The sequence below is a fragment of the Euprymna scolopes genome, chromosome 2, assembly GCF_053919585.1.
Source record: "Euprymna scolopes isolate OS-2025 chromosome 2, ASM5391958v1, whole genome shotgun sequence".
Lineage (NCBI taxonomy): Eukaryota > Metazoa > Mollusca > Cephalopoda > Sepiida > Sepiolidae > Euprymna > Euprymna scolopes.
Window position 1 is genome coordinate 83,336,905 of NC_136483.1, and position 27,500 is coordinate 83,364,404.

General features: G+C 33.9%; 1 protein-coding gene and 1 pseudogene across 4 annotated transcripts in view; both read left to right on the top strand.

Annotated features, from left to right (window-relative positions):
* Positions 1 to 27,500, top strand: part of LOC145293079 (uncharacterized) — a 665,443-nt gene that overhangs the window by 388,357 nt on the left and 249,586 nt on the right. The gene's annotated exons all lie outside the window — the stretch shown is intronic.
* Positions 4,403 to 4,535, top strand: LOC145242413 (U2 spliceosomal RNA; annotated as a pseudogene).

The following is a 27,500-nucleotide window of genomic DNA, read 5'->3' on the forward strand; positions in this document are numbered from 1 at the left end:
TTCGTGTTAGGGGTGTCAAAAATTCCTACAAAAATTCTGATAGTGCTACGCATGCGCACGTAACATTTTTTATTTATTTACTTACGTGGTGGAGTTTCTATACTGATAGGTTTTTTGAAATTTTTTCACTGGATTATTATTGATTGAACACTAACCAGATTATGAAAAAAAATTGAAAAAAAAAAATCATTTCAACATTTGAAAGGGATACTCACTTTTTAGTTACCACGTTCTGGTAAATCGGTCACTTTTTATTTATTTTTTTTTTCTAAATACGGAAGTGTCTTCGGAAGATATAAAATGGTCGCATGTTGACGAAGCAATGTATCGGGAGGCGTACGGGATTAAAAATTATTGGTAAATTTTTAGATTAGGTCCACCTCCTCAATTTTCTTTTAAATGACGACTTGAAATGGTTTTCGACTATGCTGAATACGAAAATCGCATCGAAATTTTGCAGAAATAAGTAGTTATCAAGATATAAAAAGTTGTATTATGCATTGTAATCTTTAGCGGCCATCTTTTTTACGTGTGTGTATTTGTTTATGGCGCGTGTGCACGTAAAAAGATGGCCGCCGAAGAATACAATGCATAATACAACTATTTATTTCCGCAAAATTTCAATGCAATTTGCGTGTTCAGCATACTCGGAAACCTATAAATGTTGTCATTGAAAGGAAAATTGTGGAGGTGGACCTAATATAAAAAAATACCAAATTATTAAACATTTCTCCAGCATGTTAGTGAAATTTATAATACTTTAAAAAAATTAAAAAAAAACAAAACAAAAGTTTTGAAAAAAAACTCACCTTTCACAAAAACAATTTTTTAAAAAAACCACAAACTGACTAAATAAGTAAAAAAAAAAAATAATTAAAAATCTCGAAACTTTATTTTCATGAAAACAATAAAAAAAAAAGTCCTGTTCTCTCTATTTTTTTTTCTTTGAGAAACAAATATATTTCTGACTTACAAATGCGGTAGAAACTCATTATTTTTACTTTCTATGGTTTTGATATACCGCGTTTTTATTGCTTACAAAATGGGTGACTGATTTATCAGAACGTTGTAACTAAAAAGTGAGCACCACTTTCAAATGTCGAAATAATGATTTCTTTTTTACATTTTTTTTTAATAATCTGTTTAATTAGTGTCCAATCAATAATAATCCAGTGAAAAAAAAATCCAAAAACCTATAAGTATAGAAATTAAGCATGGGAGTATACAACAACGTCGCCTTTCGCACTTTTACAAACATTTTTTTAAAAAAATAACTAAACCATTTATTGATAATTTGTCACGTGTACAAACATTTATTTATTTACGTAGGCTTAACTCCTTTCATGAATAAGAAAAGTTTTACTCTTTAAGAATAATAAAAGGAAAAAGTTACTGAACATTCATAAAAGGACTTCTTTTCATGAAGGCCAGAGGAATAGTTGGCCGAAAATTCGTGAAACAACAACAATAAATAAAAATGGTGCTAATGCAGAGAGCCGCGCTATTTTTTAAATCATATTTCCACGTTTAAATAACGTTTTACGATATGTTTTTTTTATTTATTCAATTGTAAGGTTAAAGTACAGAATAGGTACAAAACATCCTTACCTCCCCATGTTAAGAATTACTTTTTAAATAATAACATTATTTCAGCACGGATCACTCTCTGCATGAGTAATCTTATATAGAAAAAAAAACTCAAAAGCAAGCAACAAACTTTTTTTTTGGCCTTATATAATAAAGAAAAGATGTGTAAATTAAAAAATTTGGAAGATAAACAAATGAAATATGTTTTTTTTTGTTTTTTTTTTTACTTATCGAGTTAACAGAAAATTAAACCTTTCGTCAATTCGTGGCTGTGAAATGAATCGAACCAGAAGTTCAGTTTTATCAACAGAACAGATTCGCAGAAACGATAAATAAATATATTTATTTTATTTAATATTTTAATTTTAATTAGGTAAATTTATTTTAATAACATAAAAACATACCTCGACTCTAAAAATGGGTTGTCTGAAAATTTCAAATAAATTGGTAACGTATAACCATGGTTTTATTTCTTTAGAACGAACCAACTTTACATTTTATATATATATATATATATATATATATATATATATATATATATATATATATATATATATACAGGATGACTGGAGGCAAATGCCGAGATAGTCGAAGAACGTATATAGTGCCTAGAATTCCCAAATGGCCACCCATCCGGTACTAACCAGGTTCAACCTTGCTTAACTTTGGCGATTTGACGAGAACCTGCGATTATGACGTATATATATATATATATATATATATATATATATATATATACAGAGAGAGAGAAGGAGAGAGAGAGAAGGAGAGAGAGAGTTTTGTTAAGTTAAACAGTTTTTACATGCAATAACCTGCGCGATGATGTACTGTAAAATAATATCATTTAGTCTATGCTAAACTTTTCGTTTGCTTTAAATATCTTTTTGGTGCTTTTTATTAGAATTTCTAATGATTCACGCTTTTCTCTTTCGTTTCCGACTGGGATCAAAGTGTATTATCACTTCTGTTTTCCGTCGGAATAGAAATCCTTTTAGACTAATGCATTTTTTTATTCTGTCCTAATCCACATAACCCCTTTTAGGGAGTCAAATATCCCACCAAAGCCTACCTTGTATCTAACTCTGTCCTCGTGGAGATGAAAGTAAATAGCGACGCACGCTTTCCTTTCCTTTCCTTTCTTTTCTTCGATTAGAGTCTATTGTTTGTTTCAAAAGTGGTCTTATGACATTAAACTAATTTTTTTATGTCCATATATGAGATTTTTATAAAGTTTGGAGTCCCCCTCTTCGTTGCCAGTGATTCTAGGTCTACTCTTACCTGAAATAGTAGCACCTGCCGGGTTTTCATATATTGTTAGAATTTTTAAGGCGATTTATTTGCAAAATATCTGCTCAAAATGCATAGTTTTTAAATTTAATTATCTATTATCGTTTACGACTCATCAGCATAGCCGAAGCTAGCAAGAATCAAAACCAGCACTCCAGAATTGAAACCTTAAGCTCTACTACTAAGCTAACTCCGCTTGTGCTACGTGTTTTTGTTTTTTTTTTGTTGGTTTTTTTTTTTTTGTAGCTGTCATTTATTTGCTTATTTTTTTGCGATACTTTTGGACGAATTCAGTTATTTATACAATAATGCTTCTCCAGATAGGGAACGACATATATATTTTTATTTAATTATCCACTGACACGTATTTCGTCATTTATGACTTAAAGCGTGACTGGGCCTAGCTAGATTCGAAACCAGAACCCCAGAGTTGAAAGCCTGAGGTTCTACTTCTGGAACTCGCCGGATTTTTGTAGATGTAATTCATTTGTTTGCGATATTTTTGGACGCAAAAAAAACGAACCGAACAACACGAATCAATATTAAAATATTACAAAAATATACACGTTACTGAATTCAACATGAAATAACGCAGTAAAGCGAAAGAAAACGTCAAACATGTTAAAATGAAAACGGCCATATACAAAACAAGGGACGGAATTCAGTAAACACTTTATTGATTCATTGCAAAGCACGATGTGACACAGCCATATGAGTAATTAGGAACCATTTTTGTTCTTGCTTTTCAAACTTTCAAAACTGAAGAGTGACAAAAGCAAACAATGGAATTACACCGCAGGGGGGAGCCACCTGAATAGCAAGCAGTTGTTATTTCCATCAGAAATTTGGAAAACAAGAATTGTTTGTTTTACTTGGAATTTCAACCACAAGGGACGCGTGATAAAAGGGATCAAGCTGCGTTTTGACTAGCTTCTTTTTTTGGTCCTTTTTTTTTGGGGGGGTCATATAAAAAAACAGAAATCACGTGATAATGAGGGTATATGGAGTTATGGTGAACGAGGGAGTGTGTGTGTGTTTTTTAAATACTGCGTGCAATTCAAACAGGTGCTCGGTAAATCAATTAAATGTACAGACTGAAATGTTTTGCACAAAGATGCAATTGATTAAAAGTGAAAACTGTCCAAATAAACTTTGCAAAAGTTGCCTCAGTCTAAAAGGATTTCTCTTTCACTAGCCGAGGATATATATATATATATATATATATATATATATATATATATATATATATAAAGTTAGATACCAGTAGCCATATTTTTATTCATTTCTTAAAATAATCATGTCGTTATCACTTAGACAGCGAACATGCAGAGATATTTATTAATTTATTCTCTGGAGTTTCAACAAATTAACATATAATTTTAAATGTACATATATAATACACCAACAAATATGCTAGTATAACACAAAATGTAAATAAACAGCCACATTAAAACTAGGTCAACACCGATTACAAAGATATGAAGAAATTCTCGCTAAATCTATTAAGAAACAGATGCGTGCTCGTTAGCTACAATCTTGGCCTTTTGGCTAAGATCAAAGTGTAGTATCTGTTCTTCAGATGCGGCACTTCCATTTCTCGTTCTCTTTCAGTGGAGGAGAAATTCTTCACGACTGAGACAATTTTTATTTTTGTACCTTTTCTCCACGTTAAAAAAAACGACCCTGGTGTCTAACTCTGTCCCGTGGGGAGGCATTGTAAATAGGTACCATAAATGGGTGCATGAGTAACTAAGTATATGATTAACAGTACCACAGGGATATATAAAAACACGAAGCAACATCAATTCAATGCAGTTGTCTGACGAATACTCATGAGGATGAAACTAGAAAATTCTGTGTAGTTTAATTGCCATATATATTTTCCAAACTCTACAAAGTTCTACTTACATATCGAGCATTGTCGAAGAGACTTGTTGTCACTCAAACTCCAAAGAATGCAACAACTTGTTCACAAAGAGAAGTTATTGATGATTGCCTTTGTGACTGCTCCTAGTGAGTAAATAATAATAACGTAATAATTAATATATCTATGTACATGAATACACACACACACACACACACACACACACACACACATATATATATATATATATATATATATATATATATATATATATATATATATTAAATCAAAGTTTTAAATCATAAGTCACGACACGCAAACTTGTTAGTGTATACATTTCTTCTTCGCTAGAGGCGTGCATTCATTCTCAAATATCAATAACTGTATTGATTCAGACGTGAAGTTTTTCCTAGCATGGGTACACTTATATAAACGCAAATTCGTTTGTCATATCGTTTTTATCCGTTCGTCAAAAGAAACAGGAAGATTTTTTTTCATTTAAGTATTGCCCGAATTTGGTCGCCATGAATCATTGGTTCATATTTACGTTTTTTTTTTGTTTTTTTTTACACAGTGATCACCACTTATCAAGGCCCGGAAGCCACTCAGGGATAAGGGTTATTGCAAGTACATTACGTTAGTGTGGAGATTTGATGAAGTGTTTACTTAAGGGGGCGGTTCATTAGGAATTTGTTAACATTGGACTTGAAGACATCCGTTGTAGTCCGGTGGGAAGCAGGCAGACGGAACAGAGTTCCACAGGCGTGCAGTTCTAAGAAAGAAGCTTTGTTCATGGAATCCGCGTTTTGATTTAGGCACAGATATAGAGTGGGGGAAATTTTTCACAGTGGATTCAGCTAGACGGGTGTTTTTCGTGAAAGATTGGCGAGGGGGACCAGAGATTGGAGTTCAGATGAGCACCTGCCATGGAAATAACAATAAAACAAGGATAGGCTTGCAACGTCTCTTCTGTGGGAGAGAGGTTGCAGGGTAGAGAAAAGGGCATCCCCCACTAAGCCGCGAAGTCTATTTTGTACTCTGTCAAGGCAGGATAGGCTGTTTTTAGCAGCTCCTGCCCAGATATGGCAACAGTATTCCATCCTTGGACGTACTTGGCTTTTATATAGATAGAGAATTGCATCAGTAGTGAGATATCTTCTGGAGCGGTAGAAGGATCCCACCATCTTTCCAGCAACCTTGGCAACAGACTTGATGTACGTGTTCCATTTCAGATCAGGAGTAAAGGTCAAACCCAGAAGCTTGTCAAAACACGGGGCCTCACCCAGACGAGAGCCATGAAGAGAGTTGGGCCCAGGATTGACCCCTGAGGGACTCCAGCATTTATATTGCAGGCCTCCGATTTTTGTCCATCTACCACTACTCTTATGAGCCTATCGGAGAGAAATGATTTAATGATTGAGAAAACATTTCCAGTTATACCGTAGCTGGAAATCTTGTGAAGTAGACCCTTATGCCATACCTTGTCGAAGGCCTTTGATATATCAAGAGCAATTGCCCTAGAAAGGAAGCCTTTGTCAAGAGATTCACTAATCCTGTGGGATATAACCGTCAGCACATCTGCGGTAGATCTTGCAAAGCGGAAACCATATTGTGTGTCACTAAGAAGGTTATTCCTGCTGAGGTGGTTGACTATTTCTCTATTTAATATGGATTCCAGCAACTTACTCATAACACACAGGAGACTTATTGGTCTGTACTGAGAGGGAGATGACTTATCACCTGAATTCTTAAATACAGGGCAAACTGATGAGGTCTTCCAGGGAGTCGGAAAGCATTTCTCCTTAAGGCAGCGCTTAAATAGTTTCGTAAGTATGGTAGCAAGTTCTGGTTGAAGCTTTTTTAACACTGTAATTGGGATCCCATCAGGGCCAGTTGCTTTACTGGAATCTAGGTTCTTGATTAGCTTGGCGACCTCATGCACGGATATTTGTATGTTACCTAGCTTGTTCTGTGTTATAGGAGGAAATATGGGGAGTTGATGGCCTTCGTCGCATAGGGTAGAATTAGCTGCAAAGTTCTTTGCAAATAGTTTGGCCTTGTCTGACGCTGACGAGATGACCTCTGGTCCATTGATAATGGGTGGGATAGAACGCACACTTCTGTTCAGGATCCTATTTGTTATTTGCCAAAACTGGTGGGAACCAAGCCGCTGATCAGCTATCTTGGATTTAACAGACTGGGCATATAGCTCTCTTGCATTTTTTTATTACTCTTTTACAGTGGTTGCTGGCAGTCCTGAAAGCAGCTTTAGTCTCAGTACGTCATACTTGAAGCCTTCATAGCATTACAGTAATATCAAATTCAACATTTTGCTTATTCATTTTCATGCACAATATTAATACAATGTTAAACCGGTTTTTAATTTGTTTTTTATTTGTTTGTTTGTTTGTTTGTTTGTTCGTTTGGTTGTTTTTTTGGGGGGGGGTTGTTTTGTTTTGTTTTTTTGTCCTCCGCGTACTTTAAGGAAATTACGCCCTCAGGTGACGATTGTGAACTGTGCCATTACGTTGGAATCCTTACACGGCGAAGACAACATTTTGCTTTAATAGTTAAAGTAATTACAAAATGAGTATAATAACATGGGATTCAAGCTTGTGCTAGGAACTCCTTGACTTCCTCACTTTCTCTCGGGCAAGGGCGAGACAGGTCGCGATAGTTTGAAAACAGATTAGTGCATATAGAGAATAGAACAAGACCGACGAAAAAATTACAAGGCGTCGAGTAGAAAGAAAGGAGACGGGAATAAAAAGAGATGGAGAGCACGAGAGGAAGATAGGTGAGAAAAGAGGTGGAAAGTATGGAATAGAAAATGAAAAAAGAAAAGAGAGACGGATGAACAGAGATAGAGAAGTAGAGAAGTACAACATAGAAATAGGGGCGGGTATGTAAGCAAAAGAGAATAATAAAGAAACAGAGAAAGAAAGAAAAAATGCAAAGAGGATGAGAGAAAGAGCTATAAAATGTAGTGTGACAAGATATAAACAACTAGCAGGCCGCCAGATGTTGTCCGGTCGTAAAATACGCATAAGTATTATACTTTAATTAATGCAAATTTCTTATTTATTATAAACAGAAATACCGTAGGTATGAAACGTAGCGTTAAATTCCTTTTTAAAATAGAATTAAAAATAAACGGAAAGAAACTGAGAACGTGCATGCGAGTATTATGTTTTTTTCTAAACAGTTCGCTTCTTGTAAGTAAAAAAAAAAAAATACTCGAGCTGATATCGAAACCAAAATCTAAAGACAGTGAGTCAAGTACGATAACCATTAAGCCAGCTTGACATGATCCTTAAAAAGTGTTTTCAAACCTACTTATTTTTAACATGAGGAATCTGTCATGTGAGTCATTCACGCATGCGCATTCGTGAAAAACTTGACAAACAGATAAAAATCCGATGACACGCACATAACAATTTTTCAATTATGCCCCCCTTATCAGCTGTTTTATGAAAACGGATTTAATTTAACACATGCCTGAATACCCTATATACTAAATTTCAAATCTACAGATAAAAAATTCGTTGTGTATATAGGTTGAGAAATATCCTCACACACACACACACACACACACACACACACATTCTAACTATTAAAGATATAACGTGTGATAGAGCAAGAGAGATAGGGAGATGCTTATAATGAGATAGACAAAGTATAAACAAAAGAAAACATTAGGAAATCTTTAAGATCCTAAAACACATAGAAAGATTGGTCTCGTTCGATTGTTTTATTTTACGGCATCTCAACTCTTTCCGGTTTATTTCATGCCGAATCCAGTAGTTTTGAAAGAGGTTTTTATACTTCTTTATATCTTCAAATATTTATTTGTGGTGTTAGGTTTGGTTGTTTTGTTTTGCGGCATATCAACCCTTTTTTGGGTTCAGTTATTTTGGTAAACGTTTTTATGTTTCAAGTTCTTTATATCTTCAAATATTTATTCATGGTGTTTTGTTTGGTTATTTTGTATAGAAATCGTTGTTTTTTTTTATCGGTTTTACAGAAAACGATTGAGTTTTTAAAAGGGAAAGAAAAAACGATGACATCAATGTTTGGTTCATTTTAAGTCAGGATGCCAATATCTTAAGACAGCCTGATATAGCATTCAAAAGTATTCTATTTATTAGTGCTATAAGAGAGACAGGGTGAGAGCGAAAGCAATGAGAAGGGCCTGAGAGGGAGAAATGATAAGAGATTACAGAGAGTGATAAAGGAACAGCAAGCGTAAACGATATAGGAGAGGGTATCAAAGAGATAGAGAAACAGTATTTAGGTGTGAGCGACAGAAAGAAAGAGGAAAAATTAGGGGAATATAAAGCATAAATAATGAGAGATAGGAGTGAGAAATAGCTAGAGAAAAGTTGCGTGCAATAGAGATCAAAGGAGAGGAGAAGAAGTGTAAATGAAGAGAGATGCATGCTCGTAAAAGAAGGTGAGAGGAAGGCGAACTAGTCTGTAAATATGGCTGCCCTGTTAGCATCACAACTTTTGCAGTTAAAAAGTGATTGTCAAATTCAGTTAGGAAAATTTCTCGCCAACATTTTAAGTGTGTCCGCCATATTGTTTTAGCCTTTTTTATTTTGCTCTATTCTTAGCGACTTTTATGGCGTTTGTTCTGTCGACTTTTGTATCAATCAATAATTTTTTTCAATACTCTCATTTGTCATTCTTTCGCCTGTCTCTTGGTCTTTCTCTTTCGTGTTTTTCTATTAATTGTATATCGGATACACAGAGAGAGAGAGAGAAAGAGAGAGAGAGAGAGAGGGAGAAAGAAAGAGAGAGGGAGAGAGAGAGAAAAGAAAGAGGAGATGTTGCATATATTTATGCATAGATACTGTATAGAAATACATATATATATATTTCATTTTTTAAATTTTATTTATAAATTGATATATTTATAGGTATATATATATATATATATATATATATATATATATATATATATATATACCTATAAATACATCAATTTATAAATAAAATTTAAAAAAATGAAATATATATATACGTATTTCTATACAATATATATATATATATATATATATATATATAGTTAATAAAACATGTAAAAACACTTTGAAAAAGAGTTAAAAACATATTTAATCTGAAAAGGAAACACTGAATTAGTGGATAGTCCTTAATCCGCGGAGTTTCGAAGAAATACTTTCCTTCTCATCAGAGGGTAGGAATTAGCAAAATGCGGGATCGGATTTTGCATACAAAAGTATTTGATGAAACTGCAAGTAAGTCAAAGATCTTACTTGATAACAAAAAGTGAAGCAAAGGGAATATGGTGAAGAAAAAGGTGATTTCACGTGAATGGAGCAGAGTGAAGCATTTTAGTAGTATTTTATATATATATATATATATATATATATATATATATATATATATATATATATATATGTAAGTTCCATTCACATTTTTTGAAAACACGTGTTCTTTTATTTTCTCATAAGAGTATATATTGCGGATCTGTTTCGTTAGCAAAGATATACTTAAGATCAATAAACTGCCAATTCAAAGATAGATTCCGTAACCACCTTACATCCTTTAATTTAAAGAAAGGTAATGAAACAAACACCAATAATAATGAGAATGACAATAATAACGATAATAGTAGTAATATCGAAATGAATAGTAGAATCAGGAAAAGTAAGAAGATAACACAGCATTAGATGAATGGATTAAGAACTACGTAGAAATGAAACTAAATAAACTTAAATGGTCCATAGTAGGGAGGGCTAATAAGTATAAACAAAATAAATCAAAAAGTTGTAACTTTTGTATCCTTGAGTCATATAACATATTAACATCTAAGGAAGATTTATCAAATAAGCGCCTGGATGTAGTGCATGGATGCCTACATCAGAATAAATTCCTGTTATCCCGCATTATACCAATCTAAATAAAAGAATAACAAAAATAGAAAATATATAAACGAATAAGTAAATAAATATACATCAGGGTAGACAGATAAAAAGAGAAGATTTGAGTATAACTAAATATAGAAAATATAAATCAAATATAAATTATAGGAAACCTCCTCTTGAAATATACACATACTAAAACCGAAGCAAATAATGAGAAATACCAACATATAAGGTTAGATAAAACAAGTATAGTAACAGTTAAGATGGCGATGGTAAACCTATAAATAAAGATAGTAAAACACTGATAACAATAGATTTTTTTTTTAATCTATATAAGTTAGAAACGCAACATAAATATGACAATTAGATAACTAGGATAAGATAGATAACAAGGATATATCGTATAAAGAAAGGAAATTTTTAGCTACATACTATAAAAATGTAATGTTAAAAAATACATAAATATAGTAACATAAAAAATCAATAAATTAACAGATATATATATGAGAAAAATTTAAAGGGAAATAACTAACAAAAAATATATTCGGAAAAGTGAATTAGAGTGATCTCTCTTGAATTAAAAACTAGCATATATAGAAAGAAAACTGAATGTTTACTCGTAGACAAATAAACAAATACCTTCCAAAATTATGGCAATTTTGATACAGAGCAATTTAAATTGATAATAATATACAATAAGTAATGAATGGCGGAAATAAATTTTATGAGGTAAATTGAATAAGATGAATAAAAGGAATTATTATAAATACGAAAATATGGTTGCTTCAGTGTTGACAGACAAACAAATGAAAAACGCATTCTAATATTGTAGTTAAAAAAACACAATAATTTAAAGTAAAAATAATGATAATTAATGGAGGAAATTAATTTAAGGAGGTAATATATATTAAATAAAATGAATATAAAAAATAATTATCAATGCAACAGTGCGGCTGAAAGGAGAAAAATTAATAAATAAATTAAAAAAAGATGAAGACCTTATTATCCACGAGGATTACACCCTCGACATCAGTGGTATAATTTTGACTGTTTCTGAAATGTAAAGATTGTGTTTGAATATGTTTTTCACCATAGATATGCCTAAAGAGTTTTCTACATTCAAAAATACAGTGATAACATATTTATACTGTCTGTTGAAGATTGCTAATGAAAAAGATCTGTAACGTATATTCTTATGAGAAAAAAAGAATATGTGTTTTCAAAAATTGTAAAGATCTTTATATATATATATATATATATATATATATATATATATATATATATACTCCTATAAAGTGTTTATTTTGTGCGTTTATATTCATATTAAAACCTCTTTTTTCTATTTATTTAAAAGGAAATACAACTTTGTCATATATATGGATTGTAAAATTGCATTTATCTGCAAAAGATCCAGCTATTTTGCATATTTTTTTAAACATTCATTTTAATTGATTCCCTATAAGTTTTTGGTTTTCTTATAGAATGATCATCTTTAATTAACTATTACGTGTAATCATATCCATGCAGATATTCTGCGTGATTTATACTTGCGTAATATTTGTTTAAAAACGTTATAGTAAACATAAACACCTTTCAATATATATTCATTTATGCGTATATATATTTGTTTAAAAAATTTTGCCTACCACATTCCTCTGTCCGTTTTTAGTCTACAGACATGGACTTTCATATATAGAGTATTCGAACTGTGTGTGCCGTAAATGCGGATAGTTTTGTTACAGACCGTAAGACTGAAACCCAAGGCGAAATGTATTGTTCATAACATTACAAAAATATATATGCGTATATACAATCATTTCTGCGTTTATTTCTCTACTCTCTTTCTCTCTCTTCACACTTACACACACGGACAGGTACACACACAGAGACACGTACACACACATATATACTTTGAATAGCACAGTATATATATATATATATATATATATATATATATATATATATATATATATATATATATGCTGTGCAATTCTTCGTGTGGTGGCAAGGTAAGAGGTGATGACATGTGCATCTGTCATTGTCATACAAGATCACTCGCGGCGATTCAAGTTTACATTGACAGAAACTTGAATAGAAACTTTCTTCTATTATCTTTCACAGTTAAAGTTACTCCATGGGAGTTTGCACACTAGTTATCACCAGTAATTTTTCGCTGATAAAAAAAACACGTTGGCTTTCCTTGGAGTCTGAGTGATAAGAAGTCTCCTCAGATTTCTTATATTTTCCATTCTTTTCTATTATCACTACTCTCACAGCGACTGCTACCAATGACTTCTCATTGGCCTTTTTGCTCTGGTACTACTACAATTCATATCTAATCTGCTCGGTTTATGAAATATAACACGATCAACCAATCACTGGCGTGTGACTGGCTTCATATGTTACACTAAATGTCTTAGAAACGGTCCCATGAAGATGTGAAGATGGGCCAGTCATTAGGGTATGTGTATCAAGAAGAAAAGCATATCTGAGATATTGGATGTGGGTATGTGGCTCCTTTATTCTCTCAAGATGACCTCTTCACCTGGTGACATTCTGGTTGGAATCTTCTTTCGTTCTCCGGACCGCTTCGTTGTTTAATGGAGACATTTATGGCAGACACAAGAAAACACTCAACACGACACAATCATAACATATATGAAACATAATTAACTATTTTATTTTACATTATGTATACAATATATATTACAAAAACAATTTACACTTGATAATCTTCAAAATTAAACTAACTAACCTAACTAATGATGAGAGGAGGGGGCACTGAAATATAGTGCCACAGAAAGAGAAATCTTTCTAGATTGAGTGATTTTATTTGTTTGTTTTAATCCTTATTGTCTCTTTGGATAGATGGATCCCAACCCTTTCACAGACACTCATTAAACACCAATTTTGTGTTAAACTCTGTGATTGTGGAGAGACAAGTAAGTAGGAACAGCCGCTAGCTTTTTCTCTTTCTGAATGTACTAGTACTAACCATTCCCGTCAAGTTAAGGTCTGGATAATTAATCGTCGGACTTTCCATCCTTTCAGAATCCCCCCTGTCACTTACCGTTGATAGCGTCACTCTCTTTGTCTCATTATAATCACTTTTTTATCATTAGAGTTCACGCAAATCTCATTTCTATGATTTGAACTTGATTTCAATTTTGTCTTAAGTTTCAGTTTCATTGTAGTTCAACTTATTTGCAGTTGGACAACGTCACCTAATTACATAGTTTAATGTTCGCATTCTAGGATTATTTTGTAATATCTATATATTATTACGATAGGGTGTCTGTTATTTTCTGTGTCATGCTTACATTTTTTTTTATTCCGAGTGACTGTTGTTTAATTGTTATGACCTTCCATCCTTTGTTTAATTTTATGACCTTCCATTCATAAGTTTTGGTTTCGGTTGTGCTTATAGATGAAGGAACTTAAGTTATATATGCATACATACATACATCATACATACACACACACACACACACACACACACACACATATATATTTCTTTATAAGTTTTGGGTTCGGTTTCGATTCAAGCTGATGCATCCAAATCATGTGGATATATATATATATATATATATATATATATATATATATATATATATATATATATTAAATCACAATTTATAATATATAAAAATCGATAGAAAATTCACTCTGTAATTATATCTATGAAATTTGTATGAATTAAAATAGATTTAAGCGGATTACGACCAGGCTACGCCGGGCGTCCCTGCTAGCTTGTAGTTTTAACAAAAGACCTACAATAATATCAGTGCGTCTCCATTTACGCTGAACATCCAAAGAATGGCAGCATCAATATATTACATATGAAAATGTCCGCTTCAGAATTTCTACAGGTCTCGCTAGTATCAACTGTTTTCATAACTACTAGCTCCGGTCCTGGTGCTCCTACAATTATTGGTATTGCCTTAATTTTCCTGTTCATTTAACCTTTCAGCTCTCTTGTAACTTCAAATCATTGATTTTCTCTTTTCTTCTGCTTCAATCTATGGTCGGATGAGGTTACAATTTTTTTTATTTGCTATATATTTCCTTCCTGTTGATCGGTGATAGTAGTATTTGCTTTGGACTTTTCAAACACATCATTAACAGTGATTTCTGACTGGTGTTCTTTGAAGTCTGAGATTAACAAGTCATCCCAGATTCCATGTATTTCTCGCTTCTCTGAATCGCCATTGCAACTCACTTGATGTTTTTAAACAAGTCATTTGCTATTCTGCTGTTACAGTCGATAACGGTTGATTATTTTCTCTGGAATAGCATTGAGAACAGGCCTCGTCAATGTTCCAGTACTCTCCGTAAATTTGTTTGCTTAATATCTCTGCTCTCTTCGGATGCATTGCTATTATCTTTCTTACTTAGCATGGTTGTCTATTATGGAAGAAATAATCCCAACATAGTCTGTATGAAAAAAAAAATTCTTTATTAGCTATTTTTGCTATTTTACAAAATAAATATCTTTCAGGATAAGGCGTCTGCAATTTGAAATTGATTAAAATGTCGATGAAGTGTCACAGATCGGAAAATGTGGAATATTAATCACGCTGAAGTCGTCCTGTCATTTCTCGTGTTCTGTTTCTTGGTTTATGTGTGTCCATTGTTTTCGTGTTTAAGCCTAAGGTGATTCGGAATCTTGTCTACTGGAATATAATCCTTTGTTAGAATTGATTCGGAACGTATCCTGATGTATCATTTATCCACGAAATATTTGTTCGTTTCTCAACTCTTAACGATCCCGTTTTGACTTCCGCAAAAATATTCGGCATTTAAATCAGTAGCTGTTCTGTACAGCAACATTATTTACTCACTGTTAATAACTATAACTGTAACACAGCTGCTAGCGATTGTAACAGCAACAGCAGCCGTATGAGACATATGCAAATGACCGAGCCAGTCCGCGAAGTGACTTCACAGCGGAGGAAGAGAAAAGAAAAGTAAAAGCAGAGAGAAAAAAGACCGACGTGGACGGAAAGCGACGGGAACACACTTGGGCGACAGAGAACTGGAACAGGCTCGTGGCGGCGAGAAACTTTTAATCCCATGTCGAGACTACATAGTGTTGTTAACTACATATCAGAGGACACTTTTAAAACAAGACGCAATGCGTTGTTAGACAGTACCAGTAATAAATGCCTTTTGTTAAAACTGAAAACAAAAAACTGAGTCGAATTTCTTCTTTTTGTTTCTTTGCGACTGTCTCTGCATACAACGTAATGGATCTGAGAGTGAAGGTGTAACTACCACGTTATATAACTATGAATATAACAAATGCAAACACAAAGGGTCGGAAATTTATATTTTTCATTATTTTATATGAGAAAATCAGATCATTTTTTATGCATCATTGATTTTTCTTTTCCACATATTATACACAGGCAACACCAGTTTGCCTTGCTTGTTTTAAATAAGGGTAAAACTGTGCGTAACGAAATGGTTCTGTTTAATCATGAAATGCAGCAAGCTTTTTTATTTATTTTTTATCTTCCTTTTCTTTGTTAATCATCGGTCGACTAATATTTACCTTTAATCTTTCCCCTTCACATCTTACCCTTTAATGAGGCAGGGACGTTTTTCGTTACCAATTATGAATAGCGTTCATTGAAAGCACTGCGAAACGAACGCCATAAAAACCGCGGGAAACATTCTGTCCGGCTGATTTAATTACTGTCAATGACAGCAGAACAGAAACGAACTGAACCCTCAGGTAATAATACACCTCCTGTCACTCAAAGAGATGATACTAACTATATTCTATTCAACTTATCGTACTATATAAGTATTACTTCATGCTTTTAATATACACGGACACACACACACACACACACACATATATATATAAGCGAGGGACTTTCCAAAAGTAGTGCCTCATGTTTTCTTCCGCTCAAATGGATCGGAGAGTATCACAAATTGCATTTTTATAGTGACAGAACTCAAACATGACCTGAAAGTTCCATCTCACGGTTACATATATTGACGGTGTGACACTCTAAGAAAGCAACCCCTGTCATGGACATTCCTCAGAAGCAGAGATGCGTCATTGAATTCCTCTATGCAAAAATAATTAACAGTCCACATTCACTGGTGACTGATGAATGTTTGCGAAACTTATACAGTTGATGTCAGCACAGTTAGAAGATGGGTTCATCGATTTCAGAGTGGCGACAGAGATGCAAGTAACAAAGCGCGCCGGACTTTTATGGCCGAGTCATCAAAAAAGACTATCAAAAGCTTATTGAGAATAGTGGTTACTATGTAGAAAAATTAATTCCGGGGCGCTTTAACGTTTTAGTTTTTAAAAAAAATAGGAGGCCTTACTTTTGGAACGTCTCTCGTGTATACGTATTCTTTCAATGAACATTAATAATTATCGTCAGAAACTAGTATTTCAAACTTATCTGACCAAGATAAAAGCTATAAATTTAACACACATTCGATACTCATATATAATTTTGCAACCTTACATTACTACATTTTTAAGCTTAGACCACATAACCTGCCCGATAATGATTGAAAGTCTTAGTTGAAGGCGCTTGCAATGGGGAAAAAGAAAAACGTAGATTTCATTTGTAACACTTCGATAATAATACAAAAAGAACAATTTGAACATTGAAAAAGATAAAAAGAAAAATAAACAGAAACACTTCGTACTTTTTTTATTGACATCTGTTTATATATATATATATATATATATATATATATATATATATATATATATATATATATATATATATATATTTAAAGGAGATTAGAACAATAGTCTAAAGAGCTAAGTGTATTTTAATGTAACAGTGAAATTACTAGTTTAATTAAAATACAGGAAATAGAAAGTGCTCGTTGTAATTTAGATATATAATAAGCTCGATAGTTAAATGTCCTAGAGCTAATTCAATATTAAGTAATGTGATTTATAATTTAAAAATTAAAAAAAAAATTTAAATTTAAAAATCAAATTTTAATTAAATTAAAAATCAGTTTCATAAGCAGGAACAACAACAAAATCAATTATCTGTACGATCGTTTCGGAAATCCGTGCTTTTTATTGTGGTATACATGAAGTTATGTAGAACAATTATATATAGTTCTTTTGGTAAGCACGGTCTCCTCATCAGCAAATTTAGGAGGATTTTTATTGAATTTAAAAGACACCATAAATAAACCTAGCATTAAAAGTAAGGCAGATGAATCTGAAAATATTGAAATAAAAGGTTTGGATTTAAAATTTATAAGAAAATTAATATGGGTTAGAGATAGAAATGAGTAGAAAAAATATATATTTTTGAATTTACATAATAAATTTGATTTAAAAATATATATAGATAGTTACCTTTTAGTTTTTCTTTTTTTGAAATCAGGAACTGTGTTTAAAGTAGTCATTTAGATGTTTGCTATAGCTTTTTATTTTATTGAATGATCAATTTTGAAAGGGCGACGCTCGTGCAATAAATTGTTTCCGTTAGCGTATTTTTGATTTAAAGACGCTACAGTTTATATATAGAGAGAGAATATTTATTTTACAAGTTTTTAAGGGGAGATAATTGTCATGTGTTCTTGACTTTATTTATTATAGACCCGTAAAACAAATAATAAATTTCAGCAATAGAGTGGCCTTACATAAGAGCAACATCAAAATTGCAGATAACAGACACCTCTATGTTTCAAAACACGTACACACATGCAGTGGAAACAGCTTCAAAATAATGTCAATCTTCCAAACAGACAATTATTTTTATTTACTTACACAGGAAAAAAACTTCATCACCAGATTCACTCCTGAACTGAACAGAGCCTAATATCATCACACAAAAACATGAAATGCAAGGTACACTCGCATGCACATCCATACACATACATATATACACACCCAAACATAAATCAGAACCGACACATTAAAACACACACACGTGCGCGCATACAACCACACACAGACATAACACCCCTATCTCTAATACAACACACTGAACAATACCAACCCTACTTAACCTCGAAACCAACAACACTAGGAAACACCTAGAACCATAGTATAATATCTGTTCCAACACCTCGCTCCCTCCTCAGTCAGTGGAGGAGAACCCCCTCATGACTGAAACAACTATCATCCCTTCTATCATCCCCCTCCCATACCTATACCCCCTCCAATTGCCCTCCCCTCTGGGGAACAAAATCTTCCCCACACTAGGAACCGATCCTAGGTCTGGCCATACCCACATAGGGAGACAAATAAATAGAAACATTAAAAAATCCCCTATACATATTTTAAATACACCCCTCTTTCTAAACAAACATAATTAAGGAATACCCGAAAAGACTAAAACGAAAAATCACAATACTAAAATCCAAGAATCCAAAAAATAAATATCAAAATAGAATGAAAGCACCCCTACCCTTATTTCAGAAGAGCTGGTCCCCCCTCCTCACACATACACATTAGTAACGACCTCGGATCACAGTCACCTTCCTAAGGAAGCAAATAACTTCATAATACTATAAAATAGCATACACATTCTCAAACCAATAAGAGCAAACACACACACGCACACACACACACACCCTACCCCACCCTAAAGGAAAAGAAAAAAACACTAGCAGAAAGAGAGAGTGACTACAGCCAGGTCAGCGGCCTGGACAAGCCCAATAAAAGAGTAATAAAAATTGAACATGCCAATGAACAATAAACACTTACAAGCCTCCACCCCTTGGAAACACTTCAAATGAACTAGGAAAATTGCCATTTTTACATCTCCAACACATTTGAAAATAATTTCTGATGAGGCCGCTTCACAGAACGTCTGAAACGCGCGTAAAAACGATTTCAATGACTTAAAAACATTATTACAATGATCCAAACATAATTTTCAATGAAAAAGCCAAGACACGGAATAATAAAATAATGTTAAAAAATACACATTGTTGGTGACTACTCCCTTATATATATATATATATATATATATATATATATATATATATATATATATATATATATATATAAAACTGAACGTCTGTGCGCGTCTGGTTACGAATAGGCTACTATATGGTTGACTATTATAGAAAACTGATCACATATAATGATAGAAGATGTATCGAGACACAGGAATGCGTATGTTTGATATGGCATAATGATGATTCATTAAAATTGTGGGGTCTGCGTACGCGCCTGGTCCACAAAGTATGGAAATAAAAAATTAAAAAAAAACGTTTACAAGTATTTTTGATATATATGTACATAATAATACTTTGATAAGTATGTTTCAACTTAAATAGGGATGGTATAATAAAATTGTGGGGTCTGAGTTCGCTCCTGGCCTCCATAGAATGGAAATAGGCACAAACTTTAATAAAGACTTTTTCATATCTATCTGCGTAAGTATACTTTGATAATTTTGTTTCAGTTTGAAGAAATATGGTATAATAAATTTATGGGGTGTTCGTTCGCGCCTGACCTCCATAGAATGGAAATATGTGACAAAGTTTAACAAGGTTTTTTAATGTAGATCCACAGAATATTGTTATAAGTGTTTCAGTGCGAACAGGTATGGTATAATAAATTATGGGGTTTATCTATTTTATTTTTACTTTCATCATATTTTGCTTTGGTTTTGATATCCCCAGATTCGAAGCTATCTCTTTAAAACCCTTCCTTTTCATAACCTATCATGCTTTCATAAATCAGAGTCCATTTTTTGTAGGCTGTTTTTGAACAGAAAATGGACTCTGATTTATGAAAGAATGATAGGTTATACACACACATATATATATATAAGTCAAAATAATATTATCTATAAAAAATCCTAAATTGAGCGATTTTAAAATTATTTGTTCCAATATCAAATTACGCCGCCCCGTCGACTAAAACGGTGGTGTTTCAAATATATTTCTAAATTCGTTTTATTGGTCTGAATAATATTCAGCAATACAATTATTAGAAGAAAAATTATTACAATTTTAAATAAATAAAGATAAGACATATTTGATTCAAATGTTTATTTCTAATTATATTTAACTGAAAATGACGAAAATGATGAAAAAGAAAACAATGGTTTTTAACACGGTGGATTCGCATATGTATTTATTATTTTAAAATTAATATGTTTATTAAGAGTTATTTAGACCGATTAAAACAGTACTTTTGAACATGGATCCCGCTATTTTAACATACCACAATTTTTAATGTTGGAGAATGAGTTTCCTTGCTGCTTCGGTTGTTTGAAGACTGGGTAAAAAAATATTAGTCATGAATCCGTTCTTGACAATCAGCTTGACAGGTGCGAGACCAGGAACTGGTCCAGTAACTGTCGAACTAATGTACGTCGCCTGGGTATTACCTAAGAGGACCACCTTCCCAGGCCTTGCCACCCGTCTTTCGGGTAGGGCAAGTTTATCGCTTGTTGCTTGAGGCGCCCCTAACGGGGAATGCCGATGTGGATGCCTAGGCCATGTTTACTAGTCCTGAGTGCCCCTCATTTTGGGGTGCTAACTGGACATCCCCACTTTCTGACCTTGTGTTACATCATGCTGGGGTGGACAGCATGTAAATATCTACCATACATATATGTTTCATCTTAAGCAAGATTCGTCAGTTGGTGCTATATATTATTGTTCGTATGATTTAAACGCCTAACTGTAATCACCTTTGGCTTCCATCTGAGGTCGAACTCACCGACCGCTTAGAAAAACTATGCAAAAGAGAAGTGACACATACTTATTATTCATTTAACGAATACAGTAAACTCTCAGGCTAAAACTGCTTAGATCTTGTTATCTTGTATGTTTGTTCTCTTGCACGTTGGACAACAGCTAAAAGACATCGGAAAATATTCTCTATAAAGAAGAAACACTCTGGATTGGAACAAAAGTAAAATTTGCGTCGGTCTAGAAGGATTTTCTTTTTGCGTGAACGTGGACAGAATATATGAAATTTAGTATCAAAAGGAATATTACATTTTGCTTCTAACCAAACGGCAAGTAGCAAAATAAATGAATTCATCGTGTGTTTCGACCGAGTTCGACGTCTTCATTCTTGATTGAATGATGTCATTTTCAAATTTCTTTGACATAATGATATATCAAACGAGTTAAATGAACATTTTTACTTTGATTTATTTAATCAGGGACACTGACTAAATGTACCTGGAAATCGGGGAGCCTTTGTTATTTAATTCTTAAATCTAACGTAATATGTAGGAAATAGTGTTAGTTAAAAATGGAAATAATAAGCGGTGACCTAACAAAATTTATACTTGTGAATAAATTCACGCGGTGATAGTGTGTTTCGCATGAGAACTTAATTGCAGGAGAGTGAAATATTTTTGTTACTTTCTTTTAAGAATTGCATATTGTAGAGTCAGAATAGTTGGATAAAATATCATAATTTGTTAACGATTATGGGTTAGGGTACTTTCGAGAAACATTTATTATCGGCATATATGATAAAATAATAATTCCCCGTAAAAAACAGTATTACTAGTTATTTTCTAATTAAATTTTCACTTCTCTCTCTCTCTCTCCTTCTCTCTCTTTCTTTCTTTATTTCTTTCTTTCTCTCCATTTCTCCCATTTTTGTTTGTTTTTCAATAATCATTTTTCTTTCTTTCCTTTCTTTATTTTTCCTTTCTTTTTTCTTTTTTTTTTTCTTTTTTGCTTTATGTTCTGTCTTGCTTCTATTTTTATTTCTGTTTTCTTTTTTATCGCCTTCATTTTATTTCCCTTTACTACGGCTGTAAGACTATAGATAAGTGACATTTTTGTAATTTATCATTTTTATAAATTCCTCATTCTTATTTCTATGTTTACTTTTTATCCCTAATTTTTTGATTTGCATATTGTATAACTTTTTCTCGTGCTTTCAATTTTTATCTTTCCATTTCTTGTTTCAAACTTTTATTTCATTTCCAATTTTATTCCTTTTTACATTTTTTTATTTCTTTTCTTTTTGAACCTCTTGCAATTCTCGGGTCCTAATTAGATCGAACCCGCACACAAATAGATGTCTTAGAGCATAAAAATATCATGTCTCCTATCCTTTCTCACCCTTTCTCGCTCTCTCTCTCTCTCTCTCTCTCTCTCTCTCTCTCTCTCTCTCTCTCTCTCTCTCTCTCTCTCTCTCTTTCTTGCTTGCTATTCCTCTACCTGTAGAGAAAGGCTTGGTCTACCAAATTACGGTCCTTTTAAACGCAGCTGGGTACAGCTGAAAAAAAAATGCAAGTTTTCTCAACAAGTCACGAATCTGGAGATTAATATGAGTTTATCCAAGGTCACAAACTAATTTTTTTTCTTTTTCTACATATCATTCTATAGGGTTAGCCAACATCATTATTAAGAAGAGTAAGGTAGCTTAGAAAAATGGTATAGCGTCAACACAGTTCACTGGTTATTAACCGTATTGCATTCTTGTGTCATTTTAAGTTGGCACGGCACAATATTAATTAAAGAAAGGTCGAAAGAATGGACCAACAAAACCAGGATATGAAACAAGAAAACCAAATCAACAAGCTAATGAAAGACTTGAAAGACTAAACAAAAACATAAAGAACTAATACAAGATACACTAGAAAAGGCGAGAAGTTTTAAAAGATGCAGATACAAATCTGAACAGTACAAACCAAATAGAACTTTTAGAAACAATGAAAGCTACTTTTACCGGGAAAAGAACGAAAGCAGAACAACCGGATGATAATTCTATGGCAACATATGGAAAAGCGATAGAAGTCCCGAATGAATGAACAACATTTTCAGAAAGAAGGAATTGAAATCAAAATTAACTCACAGCCTTGGATGAAAGAATAATTCACAACTAAAGATGCATACACGAAAGAGGCATGTCTGTGTGTATAAATAACGGAAGAATCACATTAATATAAAAAAATATTCCAAACAAATACAGGCCGATAACTTATCTACTAACCATGTAGAAAGTTTTACTGAGCGTACAGATTTATCACTCTCTTAATAATCGTGGGTTACGGTCAAGAGAGAAAAGAGATTGGAAAGCAACAAGAGGGACACATGGCCTATATACATCAACTAAACATTCCTGAATGGGATAAGAGTAAAAAACAAGAACATAAATATTTTTTTTATTCCATTTTCACCCCAAATAAGGCACAGTTTCAATTTGATGTAGGAGTTACTATCGGGGACAAGTTGTAGGGATATTATGTAGGGAGATGAACAGCAAGATGTCTGTTCACATTACTCTTGAACTTCTGCATGTCAGTACAATTGGGAAAGCGGAATCCCGAAACGGAGTTCCAGTCTAGCAGTTTTGGGAAGAAACTATTGGAGTAGAAGACTTTCTTACATCAAGGGATCTCTACTGTGTATGGGTGGAATTTAGCTGCTTGTTGGGTTAGTCGAAGGTATTTACGTCAGGAAAGTGCTGGTAGTTCGTCACAGCATTCACCATTAAAATACTTGCAGAACAGGCAGAGGTACGCAACATTTCGTCGATGGGACAAAAGCTGAAGCTTAGATGACAGTTCAAGACCTATCAGGTTGGCGACTCTCCTTCAAACCCTGTTTAGGAGTGAGAGACTAGTAACAGATGCACCAGCCCAAATAAGACAACAATACCACATACATGGGCGAATGGTGGTCTTATACAGATACAGAATAGTTTCAGGCGTAAATAACTTTCTAGCACGGTAGAGAGAGCCAACCTTCTTCGCAGCGGCCTTGGTAGGGTAGGCTAAAAGAAAGTCTACGATGGAATTCACAGAGTTTTAATAACTAAATGTTTAAGAATTTATATACTGTTTAAGTAAATTATCAATTTTATGAGGAAAGTAACGGAAAATGGACATTGGAATTGACAATTACGGGATAATACCTGACTTAAATAAGAATACAGATAGATCTTTCCAGGGACACTCTCTATCAGCACATTTTATCATAACTATGGTGAACCCCACGAACATACTCAAGAGGTGGAATGTCGAATATAAATTCGCAGACACAAAAGAAAAATAAATCATCTTATGCATTAGAACAACCTGAAATTATTTGCAAAAATAAAATAATAAAACTAGACAATCTAACAAATATAACGAATGGAATTCAAAATGGAAAATGTGCATTAATAGAGATTAAAAACAAAAAATACGTGAGACAATGGCGAGCATGTGACTAACCATGTGATTCGGGCACTTAAGAGTTGAAAATATTAGTAAAAATTGACAAATATTGGAAAAGAATGCACAGAAAGAACAAAAAACTCATCGAAACCGAATTATATATTAGAAATACAATAAAAGAAATAAAAAGCCTGAGAAGTATTTTGAATATGATATTCTATACCCTTCATAGATTGGACAAAAATCGCATACTTGGGACAAAGAACTAGGAAACTAATAACTATATACAGTGCATTGCATATGAAATATAATACAGGTTGACTCTATCCAAACGAAAGAAAGTAAAATAGGACTACTTAGTATAAAAAACAGTGTGGATGATAGGATAAAAGTCGTAGAAAAATATGTAACTCAAAGCAGATAAAGGCTGATTACTGCTTCCAAAACGACCGTACTGAGGGATTTCTCCTTTTTAAATCCTCGATACAGCTTTGAGAAAGCGAGGGCGAAACCGGTCAGTTGACCCCCCCCCTTTATTATTCCCCCCCCTTTTAAACATGTTTTACATATTTTACTTTTAATCGTGAATAATAAAAATCTTCCCTTCATGATTGCAATATATATATATATATATATATATATATATATATATATATATATATATATATATTCAAGTTGTTTTTACATATGTGGTAATGTGTTGTTACACAGTTGTGAGCATGTTTCCGTCATCTAGTATTTAATAAATAGAGACCCCTCAGGCAATCACGCTTATATTGAGAGCGAAGTTAGTAAAGAAAAATCAAAAGTCATCTTACAGTAAAAAAAAAAAAAAAGCTGTTAGGAAAAAGAAAACAGGGGTGAAGTTCAGCTGTGCGTAAAACAAGATTAAGTGTGTGCGGATTCCTGTCTGTGTTGGGGTGAGAGAATAAGATAGGTAGAGTTGGGATTTAAGAAGTCAGGTTAGAGACAAATTGGAGAGAGCAAAAGATCGGAGGGAGATGTTCCTATTTACAATGCCTCCCCACGGGACAGAGTTAGACACCAGGGTCGTTTTTTAATGTGGAGAAAAGGAACAAAAATAAAAATTGTTTCAGTCGTGAAGGATTTCTCCTACACTGACAGAGAATAAGAAATTGAAGTGCAGCATCTGAAGAACAGATACTACACTTTGATCTTTTGATTTATTTGCTTCCCCACTGAGCAAATTAGGCACAAGGCCGTTTTTTAATGTGGAGAGAGAGGGAGGGGGAGGGAAAGGGGGATCCAGCTTCCGAGAGGTGGGAAATGGGAGCTGGATAGTAATTGTGGTCTGTAGGGTGATCCCTACATTGACCAAGTTCAGATATGTGGGGTTACCCCCACATATGGTCTTTGCTAGTCATAGCTAGTCATTGCTTGCAGCATCTGTCGGAAAAGATGGTATTTATTTGCTCCCCCACTGAGCAAATTAGGCGCAAGGCCAATTTTTAATGTGAGGAGTGAAGGGAGGGGGAAGGGAAAAGGAGGACCAGCTCCCGAGAGGTGGGAAATGGGAGCTGGTTAAAGGTCAGGTATGTAGGGTTGCCCCCACATCTGGTCTTTGCTTGTAGTATCTGTCGGAACAGATGGTATTTATTTGCTCCCCCACTGAGCAAATTAGGCACAAGGCCAATTTTTAATGTGAGGAGTGAAGGGAGGGGGAAGGGAAAAAGGGGACCAGCTCCCGAGAGGTGGGAAATGGGAGCTGGTTAAAGGTCAGGCATGTGGGGTTGCCCCCACATCTGGTCTTTGCTAGTCATAGCTAGTCATAGCTTGCAGTATCTGTCGGAACAGATGGTGTTTATTTGCTCCCCCACCGAGCAAATTAGGCACAAGGCCGATTTTTAATGTGAGGAGTGAAGGGAGGGGGAAGGGAAAAAGGGGACCAGCCCCCGAGAGGTGGGAAATGGGAGCTGGTTAATGGCCAGGCATGTGGGGTTGCCCCCACATCTGGTCTTTGCTAGTCATAGCTAGTCATAGCTAGTCATAGCTTGCAGTATCTGCCGGAACAGATGGTATTTATTTGCTCCCCCACCGAGCAAATTAGGCACAAGGCCGATTTTTAATGTGAGGAGTGAAGGGAGGGGGAAGGGAAAAAGGGGACCAGCTCCCGAGAGGTGGGAAATGGGAGCTGGTTAATGGTCAGCATGTGGGGTTGCCCCCATATCTGGTCTTTGCTAGTCATAGCTTGCAGTATCTGCCGGAACAGATGGTATTTATTTGCTCCCCCACTGAGCAAATTAGGCACAAGGCCGTTTTTAATGTGAGGTAAAAACCAGCTCCCCTAAAAGTAGGCAAAAAGGGGGCACTCTGGTTACCAAAAATAATAATTGTCCCAGTATAGAGGGTTTCCCCTCCATTGACTGGTACAAATAATCTTAAGTGCAGTATCTGCCGGAACAGATACTACACTTTGATCTTGTCCCAAAGGCCGCGCACGTGTATGCTCTCTGCTCATCTTAAAATCTGAATGAACTAGTGTATATTCGGTAAAGTATGGGGTGGGTGTGACTTTTTATTAGCATTTTGGTATCTTCCTGCGAAAAGATTTATATTTAAACGGGATTTCACTATCTATTATCGCTGCACCTCTGTTGGACTCATAAGGATCCGTTAAGGGAAGGGGAAGAAAAAGAAAGATATGTAAGAAAGAATAGGAGTGAAGGAGGGAGGAGGAGAGACAAAGGAGGGTGAGAGAAGAGGAAGGAGAAAGAGATGGAAGAGAAGGAAAGAAGAGAAAAAAGGGAGAAG